This window comes from Phascolarctos cinereus, unplaced genomic scaffold, assembly GCF_003287225.1.
Source record: "Phascolarctos cinereus isolate Bilbo 61053 unplaced genomic scaffold, phaCin_HiC Scaffold_1;HRSCAF=81, whole genome shotgun sequence".
Classification (NCBI taxonomy): domain Eukaryota; kingdom Metazoa; phylum Chordata; class Mammalia; order Diprotodontia; family Phascolarctidae; genus Phascolarctos; species Phascolarctos cinereus.
The window spans coordinates 91225238-91241305 of NW_027555514.1; the positions used below are offsets into that span (position 1 = coordinate 91225238).

At 38.7% G+C, this 16068-nt stretch overlaps 2 pseudogenes; both read left to right on the forward strand.

The window, feature by feature from the left end:
* The first annotated feature begins 3201 nt into the window (after nucleotides 1-3201).
* LOC144455843 (uncharacterized) lies at nucleotides 3202-7494 on the forward strand (annotated as a pseudogene).
* Nucleotides 6017-8065, forward strand: LOC144455844 (uncharacterized; annotated as a pseudogene).
* Nucleotides 8066-16068: the final 8003 nt, after the last annotated feature.

Sequence of the window (16068 nt, forward strand, 5' to 3'; positions counted from 1 at the left end):
GCAGTGAAAAGGTAGTCGCTCTCACTCTCCCTATCAACCTCTGAAAACCCAGAAAATATCACCCCAGAAAAAAAACCCTGGAACACCTGAACTACAAGAAAGACGAGGAGCAGCCCAGCAAATGGGTCTCCCAGTGCCTCAGCAAAAATAAGAGAGGCAGAACTACAAGGGGCCCCAGGCAGACAAGTACCCTGCGGCATTCATCTGAAAGGAGGTGAAGAAAACAACCTAAAGGCTTCCTAAAGCCCTGGCCTTGCTGATTCCAACCCAACACCAGGTGAGCTGTAGGAGCCCTGAAGCCTCCAATTGTGAAGAAATCCTGAAGCCCAGGTGGTAGAGCAGGCAAACACCAACACCTGGACTTCCAAGTGCCTTAGTGAGGGCAGGGGGGAACCAATGGAAATCAGCTCAGAAAACTACCAGGAGCCTTGGCTCTCCACCACAAAGGAATCTCCCATGCATTAGCAGAAACAGGGAGACAACACTGCAGGGGCCCCAGGCAGATAAACACCCTGCAGCACCCATCTAAAAGGAGCTGAAGAAAGCTAAAGGAAAGGAAAAGCAGGCAACCTAGAATTGCCTGAAAGTTCCAGCCTTGCTGATTCCAGCCCAACATGAGGTAAGCTGCCAGAAACCTACAGCCTCCAATTGCCAGCATAAGAGGCCCCAGCACCCAAAGCCAGTGACCAAGACCTAGGCTCCCAACACAAGAAGCTTGGGTCAGTACCCTCTGTTCCCCAGCAGGAGAGCTCAATCTCTTTAAAGGCCAGGGAATAAAGAAACACCATGAGTAAAAAGAAATACCATAGATTCATATTATGAGAAGAGTGAAGATCAAGACAGAAATTCTGAAGAGGACAACATTGTCAACAAACCCACATCTGCAACAACAAAAGGGAATATGAACTGGTCTGAAGCCCAAAAAGCTTTCTTAGAAGAGCTCAAGAAGGATTTTAATAGTCAAATGAGAGAGGTAAAGAGTCCTTCAAAAATACAATTGGCCAATTGGAAAAAAAATACACTGAAGAAAACAAGTCCCTAAAATACACAATTGGCCAGTTGAAGAAGGAAGTATAAAAACTAACAGAAGAAAACAATCTGTTAAAAACTAGAATTGGACAAATGGAAACTAATGTCTCTATGAGAGAGCAAGAATCAGTCAAACAGAAACAAAAAAATGAAAAAATAGATGAAAATGTAAAATACCTCATCAGTAAAACAACCGACCTGGAAAATCGACTCAGGAGAGACAATTTAAAAATTATTGGACTACCTGAAAATCATGATGAAAAAAAGAGCCTGGACAGTATCTTTCAGGAAATCATAAAGGAAAACTGCCCAGAAGTCCTAGAACCAGAAGGGAAAATAACCATAGAAAGAATCCACGATCACCACCTGAAAGAGATCCCAAATTGACAACACCAAGAATATAATAGCAAAATTCCAAAATTACCAGATGAAAGAGAAGGTGCTGCAAGCAGCCAGAAAGAAACAATTTAAATATCATGGAACCACAGTCAGGATTACACAGGACCTTGCAGCTTCTACATTAAAAGACCACAGGGCATGGAACATGATATTCCGTAAGGCAAAGGAGCTTGGAATGCAGCCAAGGATCAATTACCCAGCAAAAATGAGCATCATTTTTCAAGGGAGGAGGTGGATATTCAAAATAGGAGACTTCCAAACTTTCCTGATAAAAAGACCAGAGCTCAACAAAAAATTTGATCTTCAAGTACAGGACTCAAGAAGGACTTAAAAAGGTAAATGGGACAGAAGATACAATATGTTGTTAATGGGGGGGCTGTTTAAACCCCTACAAGGGAATATGAGACTTGCAACCCTTGAGAACTGTATTGTTATTACACCTTGTTAAAGGAGTATACATAAAGAGGGTGGATATTAGTTGACTTTGATGTAATGATAAAAAAAAATCTAATCAAGTGGGTTAAATGGATCCAAATAAGTGGATCAATCTGATCTTAGAAAATGTACTGAGAAAGGAGGAGGCAGACAAGGGTAAATTACATTACAGGAAAAGACACAAAATCCTATTACAGCAGAGGGAAAGAAGGGGGGGAGCATTGTTTGAACCTTACTCTCATCAGATTTGGCTCAAGAAGGGCATAATATAATCAGTTAGGTATAGAAATCTAACTTGCCCTATAGGCAGTAGGAGGGAAAAGGGAAAGAAAAGGGAGGGGGGGAAAAGAAAAGGGGGGGAAGAAGGGAGGGAAGCAGCAGTAAGAGTAAAGGGGAAGAAAAGGGAAAGGGATAATAAAAGGGAGAAGGGACTGAAGAAGGCGGTGGTCAAAAGCAAAACACTAGTGAAGGGGAGAAAGGAAAAAGGAGAAAGAAAAGCATAAATGGGGGAAAGGATGGAGAAAAAGACACAGATAGTAATCATAACTGTGAATGTGAATGGGATGAACTCTCCCATAAAATGGAAACGGATTGCAGAATGGATTAAAAACCATAATCCTACAATATGTTGTTTACAGGAAACACATTTGAAAAAGAGTGACACATACAGGGTAAAGGTAAAAGGCTGGAGCAGAATATATTATATGTCAGCTGAAGTGAAAAAAGCAGGGGTAGCAATCCTGATCTCAGACAAAGCAAAAGCAAAAATAGATCTAATCAAAAGAGATAAGGAAGGAAACTACATCCTGCTAAAAGGCACCATAGACAATGAAGTAATATCATTACTAAACATATATGCACCAAATGGTATAGCATCCAAAAGGTCTTTGCTTACTATGCCTGGAAATTGATTTCTTGATTTGTTGTTATTCTTGAGAATGTGTCTTCCCCTCTCTGTTGCTTCAAATACAAGATTTTCTTTTTAATCCCAGTGTAGGTTTCATCATACAAAATGTTCCACTATCTAAGCAGGGAGTGAGTCAAATGAACAATTTTTGCCCCAAGCCTTACTCAGTAATCCATTCTACCATAATATAGTGGTCTTTTGTATGTCCTTGAGGTCTTCCTAGCATAGGGCTTAAACTAGTTTTGAATTCTTTTATTAAGTTTTGTGGGTGCTTGTTAAAAAGATGTAATTTCTCCTTCCCCTGACACCTTAAAAAAAGAAAAAAAAAAGAAAAACTTCTCCCTCCACTCAGCCCATTGAACCCCATATGTTTGAAAAACAAAAATCTCAAGAGAAAATCAGCTAACATCATGCCCTTGGTGGTATAAGATATGTTCAGTGCCCTTATTCCCCCACCTTTCTATTAAGGGTTGGAAGGAGTATTTCATCTATCTCTTCTATGATGGAACTCTGAAATAACTCCCTGATACTTTTTCATTTTCAATGAACAGGATTTGCAGTTTCCAAACCAGCTGTGATCTACCAGTTGGAAAGAAGGGAAGCATCTTGTATGTCAAAGACAGATATTCCAAGAAGCAGCTTGTCCAGGTGACTGCATAAAAGCCAAGCAGATGGATCATTGCAAAATACTATTCTGTTGGTCATTTTAGGTCAATGCTCTTGTAAAATGTTGCACATAGTGGCCTGTCAAAGCTTCTGAGGCCTGTTGACAGAAGCTGAGATTTTCAAACTTCTTTTTTTATCTCAAAAAGTTACTTTTTTTTATGTATCTCTTTACTGAAATGTACCTCCGCTCTCAAAGAAAGTTGTTGCCTTAGCACTGGGCAGTTGTTTCTCTTCTGCTCATTTAAGATTCTTTTTTCTTAAGCAGGCATTCTCCTGCCTCACTTGCATGAATTCATTCTCCCTTTTAACATAAGTACATTCCTGAAGATATTAAATAATGTGCTCCTTTTGCTTCTTAGTTCTCTTCTGATATTTTCTTATTTTTTGCTTTAATGATTGTCTTGTTTTGCTGCTGTTAAACATTTAAAATATTTAATCCTAACCTCATTCCCTTTTCTTCATTGTATCATGTTATGTGCCATCCTGATTTTCTTTACACTTTGACATTATGTTTGTAAAGGAACATTATTCTGTTCATATGACAGGACTTATGTAGCCATAACCCCATCATTGGACCTATACATTTTCAGTATTTTGCTATTTCACAGAAAGCTCTTGTGGAAATTTTACTGAGAACTCTTTGTTTGCTTTCAGTTACATATTGAGGATGCTGACCTAGTCCTGGGACCATTGGGTCAAAGGATATGAACACTTTTGTAGCTCTAGCTGAAATTGCTGTTCTTTTTCAGAAAAAAAAATGGCAGTAGCATCTTTATGTGCAGCTATTTTGACCTAATTGTGAAAATTTATCATTTTAAAGTATCTTTGCTAATCTGATGGCTATTTATTGCTTGTTTTACGACTTTCAATATTGGAGTTTGAGTAATGTTTAAGATAATTATTAATAATTTCTCTTCTCAAAAACAACTATGTCTTAGCTTACAGATTTCAATCAATTCCTTACAAAATAGATATGTTGGATTTTTAGATGACATTTATGACAGTGATTGTCACATTTTCCCTCTCATATTTCTTCTTTATTCTGTTTACTTCATATATCTATTTCTCTTCCTCCCTCTGAACTCAATTCTCCATTTTTTCTTCTGTTCAGGCTTTTGTCTTCCTATTTTCACCTCAAATGATAAGGGTACATTTGCAAGTTCTCAAAGTCATCTGTTTGTTTTTTTTCTGAATACAGTTATTCCATTCAAATACCAGGCACTGAAAGTAGAGTAAGAATCCTTCCAGGTGATTTCATCATCAGATTATTTACGTATGGTACCTTTGAGTCTTCATATTTTCAAAAAAGATAAATTGATTCTTAGTGAAAGACTAGTAAGACTACCCTTCTCAAATGAGAAGGCAAGAGAATACCTCTAAAACCTAGTTAAAAAAAAAAAAAAGAGAGAGTTAATCAGGTTTTTATTCTTCCTTTCAGAAATCAGAGAATTTACTGGAGATAAACCTTTCTCATATAGTGAATATGAGAAGGCCTTCAGGGATAAGACACAACTTACTCTGCATCACAGAGTTCATACTGGAGAGAAACATTATGAATGTAATGACTGTGGCAAGGCCTGCAGGTATAAAGAACAACTTACAGTGCATCAGAGAATTCATACTGGAGAGAAACCTTATGAATGTAGTGAATGTGAGAAGGCCTTCAGATATAAAACACAACTTACAGAGCATCACAGAACTCATACTGGAGAGAAACCTTATGAATGTAGTGAATGTGGAAAGACATTCAGGAGAAGGTCAAATCTCACAAGTCATCAGAGACTTCATACTGGAGATATGTGTTGTGAATATAAGGAGTGTGGGAAGGGTTTCCTGTATAACTCAGATCTTATTCTACATCAAAAAATTCATGCTATAAAGAAACCTTATAAATGTAGTGAATGTGGGAAGGTCTACAGAGATAAGACAAAACTTAAAGTGCATCACAGAATTCATACTAGAGAGAAACCTTATAGAGGTAGTGAATGTGGAAAGGCCTTATTGAGAAAGAAAGAGCCTACTATGCATCAGAGAATTCATACTGGAGAGAAACTTTATCAATGTAGTGAATGTGGGAAAGCCTTCAGAGATAAGACACAGCTTACAGTGCATCACAGAATTCATACTATAATAATTCATACTATACATATAAATGTAGTGAATGTGGAAAGGCCTTCAGGAGGAAGATACAACTTACAAAGCATCAGAGAATTCATACTGGAGAGAAACTTTATCAATGTAGTGAATGTGGGAAGGCCTTCAGAGATAAGGCACAGCTTACAGTGCATCACAGAATTCATACTAGAGAGAAACCTTATGAATGTAGTGAATGTGGAAAGGCCTTCTTGAGAAAGACAGAGCTTACTATGCATCAGAGAATTCATACTGGATAGAAACCTTATGAATGTAGTATAAGTGGAAAGGACTTCTTGAGAAAGACAGAGCTCACTGTGCATCAGAGTATTCATACTAAATAGAAACCTTATGAATGTAGTGTAAGTGGAAAGGCCTTCAGAAGTCATATCTTACTGTACATCAGAGACTTAATACTGGAGATATGTGTTATGAATATAAGGAGTGTGTGAAAGGTTTCCTCTACAACTTAGAGCTTACTCTACATCAAAAAAAATCACGCTGGAAAGAAACCTTATTAAGTGTAGTGATTATGGAAAAGCCTTCCGAGATAAGACCCAACTTACAGTGCATCACTGAATTCATAGTGTAGAGAAACTTTATAAATGTAGTGAATGTGGAAAGGCCTTCAGCAGGAAGACACGACTTACAGTGCATCACAGAATTCATACTGGAGAGAAACCTTATGAATGTAGTAAATGTGGAAAGGCCTTCCTGAGGAAGTCATATCTAACTATACATCAGAGGCTTCATACTGGATATATGTGTGACGAATACAAGGAGTGGGAAGGATTTCCTCTACAACTCAGATCTTATTCTATATCAAAAAATTCATGCTGGAAAGAAACCTTATAAATGTAGTGAATGTGGAAAAGCCTTCCTAGATAAGACACAACTTACAGTGCACCATAGAATTCGTCCTGGAGAGAAATCTCATCATTGTAGTGAATGTGGAAAGGCTTTCATGACTAAGACAAAACTTACAGTGTACCACAGAACTCATACGGTAGAGAAACCATATGAATGTAATGAATGTGAAAAGGCCTTCGGGAGGAAAGGATACCTTACTGTACATCAGAAAACTCATACTATTGACATCCATAACAAATTTAATGAGTGTACAACTTGGATCTTATTTGACATCAAGATATTCATTCTGAAGAGAAACTTCATGAATATATTGAATATGAGAAGTCTTTCAGAGTGAGAATACGACTTACTCAACACCAAAGAATTCATTCAGGAAAGAAACCTTAAGAATGTAATGCATATAGAATGGCCTTTAGGTAGAGAGTACTACTTTATGTCCATCAGATAATTCATCAAGGTCTTCCATTCCAATGCAGATTTTACACAACTTACAGTGCATCACAGAATTCATACTGGAGAGAAACCTTATGAATGTAGTGAATGTGGGAAGGTCCTTTCCAGTAAGACACAATTGAGAGACTTGCTCAACATCAAAGAATTAATTCTGGAGAGAAATCTTTTGAGTTTAGGGAGGCCTTTAGACTTAGCACATTACTTTATGTTCATCAGAGAATTGTTACTAGAGTAATTCTTCCCCTCTGCAGAGGCCTGTAAAGAGACAAAGATTTAGTATTATCCTCCTATGGACCTTCATAGAAGGAGAGGTTATACTGGCTGAGGCAGAGGTTACTGAGTGGATAGTGGTATTGGGAGATCCTTAGTATAAACTTTGATCCCTGGGCATATGGCCTGCAAGATACATGGGGATGACTTCTTGGTCATGAGATGAGCCTGAGTCTAATGTGTGATGAATAATTGTTGACAGCTTGAGGAATATATCATAATCTGAGCTGTATTCCTGATGTTACTGGTGCTACTTCTGCTTCTATTCATTTCAGTAGCCACTGTGGGCCTTACAGATTTGAAATCACCTCAATTAAAACAAAACATTACAAGGGTGTGTGGCAGGTGTTAATGAAATGCAATTTCTGCCCAATGACCTGAATGTCCAAGGAAAGAAGTTCATTGAAGTACAGGTAAACAGCAGGATTAACTATTACCTTCTCATTGTAGCCAAATGCCTTGTCATCTAATTAGTGACACATTTGAAAAGATGAATAAAATTCCCATTACGGTTGAGGAATAGAAACAGTTTTCAATGAAGTTATCAGAGCAGTCAATAATAATGAAAATGATTTAAATCACTATTAATTAGGGAAATGCAAATGAAAACAACTTTGAAATATGTCACATTAGCTCAGATTGGCCAACGTGGCAGAAAAAGAAAGTGATATTCTGGAGGGGTTGTGGAAAAATATAGACACTAATGCACAATGCAGAACTGGTCCAACCATTCTAGAAGAAAATTTGGACCTGTGCCCAAAGGACTTATAAAACTGTGCATACCCTTTGACACAGCAGTACCACTACTTAGGTCTATATCCCAAAGACATCAATGGAAAAGGACTTATATGTACAAAAATATGTATAGCAAGTCTTTTTGTGGTAATAAAAAATTGGAAATTTGAGGGGATAACCATCAGTTGCTGAATGAAGTGGTTGTATATGATAGTGATGGAATATTATTGTGCTCCAAGAAAGGAGGGGGACAGTTTTGGCAAAACCTAGGAAGACCTATATCAATAGCTGTAGAGTTAAGTAAGCAAAACCAGGAGGTCTTTGTACACATTAATAGCAATATTTTTAATGATGATCTCATGATCAACTGTGAATCACCTAGCTACTCATATCAAGAAAATGATCTAAGACAATTCCAGAGGACTAATGTTGAAAAATGCTGTTCACTTCCAGAGAGATCTGACAAACTTAGTATAAATAGAAGTATAATTTTTTTCACTTTTTAAAATTTTCCTGCTTTTTTATGACATAGCTAATAAATATGTTTTACATGATTTCACATATATAAATGATATATTTTTGTCTTCTCAGTGGCTCATGGAGAGAACTCAATTGTAACTCAAATGTAACTCAATTTATGTTTTTTTTGTTTTGTTTTGTGAGGCAATCAGGGTTAAGTGCCTTGCCCAGGGTCACACAGCTAGTAAGTGTCTGAGGGCCAGATTTGAACTCAGGTCCTCCTGGCTCCAAGGCTGGAGCTGTATGCACTGCACCACCTAGCTGCCCTGTAACTAACTTTAAAAAGAATGTTTAAATAATATCTTTTTAAAATGATGCCCTAAAAGTATTTGAAATCACTCATGACATGTATCATATCGTACTCTTAAAACTTGAATCTTTCTGTAGCAGAGAAGAAAAGCCTAAGATTTTTGCCTGTCTCCCTGAACCTCAGTAATGTGTTGCCAGTTCTAGCCAGGTGGGTGCAAAGTCCAAAGTGAGCCAATTTTTGGAGGTCCCAGGTTGGGCTCTAGGTTTAGTGAGTGACTCATATACACAGCAGCCAGAAGTTGGCTCAGCAGCCACTGAACTAATCCTAGAGCATAGTCAGTTGGTCTTTTCTGCCTCAAAGATTTGGGAATGATCCTCAAATGATCACTTACAAACCCGTTGTTCCAGTGTGCCCATCCCCTCAACCACACATGTCCCATCAAGCTCAGTGCCGAGAGCTGTTACTCACTTCCAGCTCCTCTTCAACAATTTTGAGGCATCTTGTCACCTCCTGGCAGGCAGGTAATACGTTATCAACTTGTAAAGCCAGACTGAAAGCAGTGTTTTATCCTAGAGTCAGTCAGAAGGCTTTTTGTTTTGCAGTCATTTTTTGAGTTGTGTCTGATTGTGACCCCATTTGGGGTTTTCATGGCAAAGATACTGGAGTTGTTTGCAGTTTCCTTCTCTAGCTCATTTTACAGATGAGGTAACTGAAGCAAACTGGGTTAAGTGACTTGCCCAGGATCACACAGTATCTGAGGCTAGATTTGGAACTAAGGAAGATGAGTTTTCCTGACTCAGGCATGGCACTCCACTGCACCACCTAGCTGCCCAATCAGAAAGCTACTGATGCCCTAGAATGGAATGATACAGTTTGACCTATGATTTTTGAATATGAATTTGCTAATTGTGTAGAGAATGTGTTTGAAAGACAGAAAGAATGCCCATGTGTCTGTTTTGTTCTGGACCTATGATTTCATCCTTATGGGGAAGTCAGTGTGGAGGTTACCTACACTCATTAAGATGGACAACTACTCTGTAAATGATTATCCTAGACCTCGACAAACCATGATTCCAGGGGACTGAAGATAAGCATGCTGCTCTGCTCATCTCTTTCTGGAGAGGTGATCGATTTAAAGTACAAAGTGAAACTTACATTTTGAGGTGTGACCAAAATGTGTTTGTGTGTATATATATTATGAAGGTTATACTTTTCTTTTTTGTTCCATGAAGGAGTGTTGCCAGCAATCAGATAGTGCACCAAACGGGAAGGTGTGAAATAAATGTGAGATGTGGGCCAGGCAGACCAGTAGTGACTGACTCAGTTTATTCATCTGAGGGTACAGGTTATATAGAGAACATTTAGCCTAGCTACAAAAGAGTCCTTCCCACGAGACACTCCCGGAGCATCTGCTGATAAGTGACAATACCTATTTTCTCATAATCAGAGTTCCTAGATTGGGATGTAAAACTCCAAGACTTTTCCCTGGTGCCTAGGCGTCACCTGCACAGAGGGGTGATGTGTAAATCTAAGGTTCAGAGAATGAGACTGAATGTCTCCGGAACCTCCCTTGCAGGGGGAGATTTGGAGAGCCCTGCCTTGAGCCCTGTGGGTTAAGCCTGGGCAAAGGTCAAGCTTTGTCCTGGATCTTAAACCCAGATAGGACACTTAAAACCGGCCCTCTACAAATTCCTCCCTTTTTGAATTTGCAAGCAGCTTGAGGAGATGAACATCTACTCCTAACTCTGTGATTCTTGATTTAATTAAGGTGACAATGCAGGAAATAATGAAACATAATATGATGAATAACACTGCCCAAGAAAATGCATGAAGTAACAAGGCAGGTCAATTTTTAAATATTTTGATAGCACTTGATTTGTTTAAAAGCTCTACAGCCAGATTTTTTGGGTTGGCCCCCGGGGAATGACTGTCTACAGTCTCCTGGGTGATATTAGAATTGTGCCAGGCCCCCAGTACAGGCACTTGTCTTGTCTCATGAGATATTAGGATCTGAAGTATCATAGGGTAGCAGGGTAATGTAAATATATTAGAAATCATTTCATAAAGTTGCAGCTTCTCAGCAAGCTAAATTAATTGTTTAGGAACTGTATAATCCTAACAAGTTTTTTCTTTCTTTTTTTTCCCTCAAGGCAGATGAGCTTGCCCACAACAGATAGTTTCCAGGAGCCCTAGCAAATTTACAAAGTAGAGGGAATTGCCTTGTGCCCCTCCTTTTCACTCATAAGTAATTAAAAATTCTAGGTTTTAACATCAAAACAGTAACTTCAAATAACTTAATTAACAATCTGGTAATTTTCATAAGTGATAGTCAAATTGTTTTAACTATAAGCTGTTCTTTAATTACAGGTAAAGATGGAAATACCTGACTTTCTAATTGACAGTTATAAAACATTACAAAGCAAGATTAACCAGACTTGATAAAATAATTCAATTGGTTTTTACACAGCTTTCCCACTGTCTTTCAGTCTTTTTTAATTCACATTTTAATAACATCTAAATTATTAAAAATTGTTTGACATAACACAAAACAATACAAAAGTTTACCAATTTGTAACAATACTAGATTTTAAAACTTGAAACAAACATACTACTAATTTGAATGAGCTAAATTATCTTTTGATTGCATTCCAAATACATAAAAAACTTTTCTTTACGATCTGAGGGGGTGCACCCTCCTTTTCACTATTCTCATTCTATTTCTCACACCCCAACCTGGCCAAGGCTGGAATAGAGAGAAAGGAAGAGAATATTTTCCAACAACTTATCTTTGATAATCTTTCAATTTTACACCCAAAGCTTTGGCCAGGGCTTTAGAATGCAAAAAGAAAGAGAATTTTTTCCTAACAATTCTCAAAAAGTTTCAAAGCCTTTTTACTTTCAAAACCTCTAATCACACTGTGCAAATAAATTATACCTTCCTGAAGCTTGTTACACATACTTCTCTCTCCTACATGCTTAAACTTACTTGCCTTTTACCAATTATATAACGTAAGTAATAAATTTTTTTTTCTCTCCTTCTCCCCCTCATCCACCCGCTCCCAGGAGGCAGCTGGTATTAGGGAGGGGGGAAAGGGGAGAAAGCTAGCCAGCTGCAAACAGTTTCAGATTACACACATACACACAGATACTCACATAGAACAGATAACATAATGACAGAGAGACTCTCGGTTCGGAGAGTTCAGAGAGGCTAGTCATAAATCCCCTACACAAGTCAGACAACTGGTTTGGAGAATGAATTTTCTCCAGTTCTGTTGTTTAAGAGAAAGGGAACACACATCTTTCACCTCATCCTCTTCTGCAATTCCAAGCTTCTCATCAAATAGTCTATTCCTCTCTTCTTCTTCCTGTGTTCCTGTCCCTGCATTTACCCTGGGCACTTTTGTTGCTAATGGCACATTCTCTGGAGGAGTGAAACATATTTTTAGCATGTTCCAAAATTCCTGTAGCTGACTATTTGTAATAAATAAACCCCTTTCTGTCACTATTTCTTTGAAAAGTTTTAGACAGCATCCTTTGTCTTTGATTCTGCCTTGTGTTTGACCCATACTTTTCGATCCTAAGGGCGCCCCTTAAGACCAAAAGTATATATGCAGGCCGTTCCAAAGCGACACTATTTCTTATGCTCGAGCTCCCTTTCCTTATTTTTCTTATGCTATAATTACTGAGCCTGTTTCTAAACTTTTCTTCTAATCTTTTTCTTCTAATTTTTTTTTCTAATCTCCCACTTAAGCCTGGTGGTTCCCCCTTTTAGCCCTAAAACTGCTAAAGGATAATTTGTAATGACCGTCACTCCCTTTACCTTGAATCCACAGCTTCCAGCTGCCAAGGACCTTGTTCCACAGAGTAATAGCCGCCAAGGGTTTTATTTTCTCCGGAGCACAAGGGAGCCACCTTCCTCAGACTTCCAATGTGGTCACTGTTCAGGGCTCCAAATATTGCCAGCAATCAGATAGTGCACCAAACGGGAAGGTGTGAAATAAATGTGAGATGTGGGCCAGACAGACCAGTAGTGACTGACTCAGTTTATTCATCTGAGGGTACAGGTTACATACAGAAAATGTAGCCTAGCTACAAAAGAGTCCTCCCCACGAGACACTCCCGGAGCATCTGCTGATAAGTGACAATACCTATTTTCTCATAATCAGAGTTCCTAGATTGGGATGTAAAACTCCAAGACTTTCCCCTGGTGCCTAGGCATCACCTGCATAGAGGGGTGATGTGTAAATCTAAGGTTCAGAGAATGAGACTGAATGTCTCCGGAACCTCCCTTGTAGGAGGAGATTTGGAGAGCCCTGCCTTGAGCCCTGTGGGTTAAGCCTGGGCAAAGGTCAAGCTTTGTTCTGGATCTTAAACACAGATAGGACACTTAAAGCTGGCCCTCTACAAAGGAGAAGAAAAAGTAATTGCTAAAAATAAAAGTGAATTTTTTAATTAAAAAAAAAACCCTCCTGTAATGAGAGTCTATAGTATGTCTAGACTTCCTGAGATTAATATATGTAGACCACCATTACATAAGGGTCAGCTAGGTGATATAATGGATAGAGTGCCAGGCATGGAGTCAGGAAGACTTATCTTTCTGAGTTCAAATGTGGCCTCAGACACTTAGTGGCTGTGTGATTCTGGCAAGTCACTTAACCCAGTTTGTTTCAGTTTCCTCATTTGTAAAATCAGGAGAAAGAAATGGCAAACCACTCCAGTATCTTTGTCAAGAAAACCACAAATTGGGTAATGGTCAGAGATAACTGAAATGACAGAACAGCAATAACAATATCTATTTACATGTAGACAGATGTGCATACAAACACATGTCTATGTAAGCTTTTTGGAAATTTGTTTGAGTCGTTGTCCTTGTCACCTTTGTTGAGCTCAATGCCTGGCACGTAGTAGATGCTCAATACCTTTTTGATCATTTGATTGGTCTGAAGGGCTACCCCAGGCAAGAAGGATTAGAATTCTTATTTTGGCTCCAGAAGGTAGGATTAGCAATAATTGCTAAAAATTGCAATGAGGCAAATTTAGGTTTGAGTTAAGAAAACTTGCCAGTAAGATCTATCTGAATGTAGAATTGGGTTTCCTGAAGAGGCAGCTGGGACCCTAGGGAGCATTCAGTTGGCCTCCTTGGAACATCTGGAAACTGGTCCCTATACCCAGGGCTTACTTAAACACAGCAGTACAAGGTGAGAAACAAGAACAGCATCCTTATACGTCAGAACATGTCCAGTAACCATGAGTCACACCGTCTATCCTGAGTGGGGAGTCATACCTCCTTCCCTCCCTCAGTCCTTCTTTCATGCCCTGCTAGATAGGAGAACAGATTGTACAGGGTATCAGCAAGAGGAGTTAGGAACATGTATGAGGCCTTGTTCCCCGTAGACAGATGGGCAGAGAATGAATGTGGCACAAGTGATTTATCATGAAGATGATGGGAGATGATGCTAATGCAACATGTTAAGGGAACTGGAGATAGTGGGAGAAGTGTTTGTCCAATACATCTCCTGTGACATAGACCTGCATTGGTGTGCCACTCCCAATGTTCATATGGACTTTGTGCCTGACCTGTGGTGGAGCCTTCTGAGCTCATATTGGTCTGATCAGCCACTGTTGGGCACATACTTTTTTTTTTCTAAGATTCCTCAATTTATTTATTTTTGGTTTTCATCATTCAGTTCACAAACTTTTGAGTTCCAAATTTTCTCCCCATCTTGTCCCTCCCCCTACCCCAACACAGCATTCATTCTGAATACACTTTACCCTAATCTCCCTCCCCTCTATCTCTTCCCCCTCTCCCCCCACCCTTCTCTTATTCTTTTCCCCTTCTGTTTTCCTATAGGGCAGGATAGATTCCTATACCCCATTGCCTGTATATCTTATTTCCCTGTTGTATGTGAAAACAATTTTAAAATATTTGCTTTTAAAACTTTGGGTTCCAAATTTTCTCCCTTCCTCCCTCCCCACTCGCCCCTCACTGAGAAGTCAAGCAATTTGATACAGGTTATACATGTGTAGTCATGCAAAACACTTCCATGGTAGTCACAGTAGTAGTCATGTTGTGAAAAACTAAGTTTATTTCCCTTCAGCCTATCCCACCCTGCCTCTGTTTATTCTATTCTCCCTGTCCCTCCTTAGAAGTGTTTGCTTCTGATTACCCCTCTCCCAATCTGCTGTCCCCTCTATCATCCCCCTCCTCTCTGATCCCCTTCTTTCCTATCTTCCTATAGGGCAAGGTAGATTACCATACCCAATTGAGTGTGTATGTTATTCCCTCCTTAAGCCAAAACTGATAAGAATAAGATTCACTCATTTCCTCTCACCTTCCCCCATTTCCCCTCCACTGTAAAAGCCTTTTCTTGTCTGTTTTATGTGAGATCATTTACCCCATTTTACCTCTCCCTTTCTCCTCCCATATAATCCTCTCATCCCTTAATTTCATTCTCCAGATATCACCCCTTCATCTTCAATTCACCCTGTGCATCTATCTATCTATCTATCTATCTATCCATATATACATATAATTTTTTCCCTCTAACTACCCTGATACTGACAAAGGTCTCATGAGCTACAAATATCATCGCTCCATGCTGTAATGTAAACAGTTCAACCTTAAAGAGTCACTTATGATTTCTCTTTCCTGTTTACCTCTTCATCCTTCTCTTGATTGTATTTTAAAGTCAAATCTTCTATTCAGCTCTGGTCTTTTCATCAAGAATGCTTGAAATTCCTCTATTTCACCGAATGTCCATTTTTTCCCTGGAAGGACTGTATTCAATTTTGCTAGGTAGGTGATACTTGACTGTAATCCTATCTTCTTTGCCCTCCGGAATATTATATTCCAAGCCCTCTGGTCCCTTAATGTGGAAGCTGCTAAATCTTGTGTTATACTGATTGTGTTTCCACAATACTTGAATGGTTTCTTTCTGGCTGCTTCAATTTTCTCCTTGACCTAGGAACTCTGGAATTCAGCTACAATATTCCTAGGACTTTTCCTTTGGGGATCTCTTTCAAGAGGTGATCAGTGGATTCTTTCCATTCCTATTTTCCCTCTGGTTCTAAAATATCAGGGCAGTTATCCTTGACAATTTCTTGAAAGATGATGTCTAGGCTCTTTTTTTTGATCATGGCTTTCAGATAGTCTAATAATTTTAAAATTATCTCTCCTGGATCTATTTTCCAGGTCAGTTGTTTTTCCAATGAGATATTTCACATTGTTTTCTATTTTTTCATTCTTTTGAATTTGTTTTACAGTGTCTTGATTTCTCATAAAGTCACTAGCTTCCAATTGCACCATTCTAATTTTTAAGGAAGTATTTTCTTCAATAGGCTTTTGGACTTCTTTTTCCATTTGGCCAATTCTGCTTTTTAAGGCATTCTTCTCCTCATTGGC